Source organism: Nicotiana attenuata, unplaced genomic scaffold (assembly GCF_001879085.1).
Source record: "Nicotiana attenuata strain UT unplaced genomic scaffold, NIATTr2, whole genome shotgun sequence".
Classification (NCBI taxonomy): domain Eukaryota; kingdom Viridiplantae; phylum Streptophyta; class Magnoliopsida; order Solanales; family Solanaceae; genus Nicotiana; species Nicotiana attenuata.
The window spans coordinates 246276-247877 of NW_017671211.1; the positions used below are offsets into that span (position 1 = coordinate 246276).

Sequence of the window (1602 nt, forward strand, 5' to 3'; positions counted from 1 at the left end):
AAAACAATGGCCAAATTTGGACTATTTGACAAAGTTTACGAGAAAATTTGGACTATTCTGTAAAGTTTATGGGGCAAATATGGATCAACTCGCATAGTTTAAAGGAAAATTTGGTTCTTTTCCCTTATAAAAAAGCTCATGCATGTGTCTAAAAACTTCTGCCATCAGTCAATAAAAGCAAATCTAATCCACTTTTATAACACCAAATATAGATCTGACCCTAACTATTTGCGGAGAATAATGTTATTGGTGAAATGCAGGGGCGACATTTCCCTCATTGTATGGTACCCATAGTTTTTATTTGAATTTCTTTTCCACCACCACATGTAGAAGAAGACTTTTTGTAACTCGTGTGACCAGAGGTCTATACCTCACGGTCCTCACCTATACCTATTCGATTGAAGTATTGTAAAAACGATTAGCTTTGCAAGAGTAAATAATCATGGGTCAACATTCAAAGTTCATTTAATCGAAATTCCAGTTTCTACTTTGGGAAAAAGGTCAAATTTGTACCTCTATTTTGATAAATTGTTACATTTATACCTCGTCTAAATATGTCCCTACTGTTAGCAAAGTAGATGAAATCCCCCTAACCCTAACAGATCTCCAACGTGGCAATGGAACCCCTCAATTAATCTGCCAACTAGACAAAATATCAACCCAAATTTTAAAAGACCCATGCCCATTTCTTTGACCCAACTATCCAACACCTTAACCACATCTTTTCTTCTTCCTCGTTTCTTCTTTTCCAGGGCTCATAATAAGGTAACCAACTGAAAATCTTACCAAAAGAAAACATTGTGAGCAGAAAACAAAAAATCAATATGAAAAATTTAGAAGATTCCATAATAAAATGAAAACTAAATACACATTGAATAGCATATCATCAGTCGAGAAAAAGGATTTGGAGTACCATATTCAAATCTCGCCGGAATGTTGGCTATTTTGCAGATCGACCTGCCATCTCCCTTCCACCCCATTTTTTCTTTTCTTCTCTTTTTTACTGTTCTCAAATCTCAAAATCTTCTAGTATGTTCAAATTGGATGCAAGTTATTCTCTTTCCTTATGCCCATTTACCCATTTCCTCCTTTTTGTTTTCATATTCAAGCCCATTTAAGCGAGAGATGTTCAAGCATGGTCAAGAACCTTCAGCGAAGAAACTCATCGGAGTTTGGTCGGAAGAAGCTTCGGCGATTCTCCATTCGTTGTCTTACGAGCAATGAAGAAACTCATCGGAGTTTGGTCGGAAATCCGATCTTTGATCCGTTAGAATCCATTTATAAATTCAAGACGATGATTTGAAATAGAGAAACTAGTACTGTTGATAGGGAAAAATCATCATTTTGTACCCTTTTGTTAGAGACATCTTCATTGTCATCGTCCATTTGTTTTCAAATTTTGACCCATTCATTTGTGATAGTTGGGTCGGACATGGGTCTTTTAATTTGGGTTGATATTTTGTCTAGTTGGCAGATTAATTAAGGGGTCCCATTGCCACATTGGAGATCTGTTAGGGTTAGGGGTAGTTTTATCTACTTTGCTAACGGTAGGGACATATTTAGACGGAAAGTAGAACGAGGTATAAACGTGAACAATACAAA

The 1602-nt window shown here is 36.2% G+C and overlaps 1 long non-coding RNA gene across 1 annotated transcript; it reads right to left on the reverse strand.

The window, feature by feature from the left end:
* Window positions 1-464: 464 nt before the first annotated feature.
* LOC109206722 lies at window positions 465-1602 on the reverse strand. The gene is made up of 2 exons (XR_002064895.1): window positions 914-1602; window positions 465-781 (listed from the first exon to the last, which is right to left on the reverse strand). It is a non-coding gene; the product is annotated as an uncharacterized LOC109206722 (long non-coding RNA).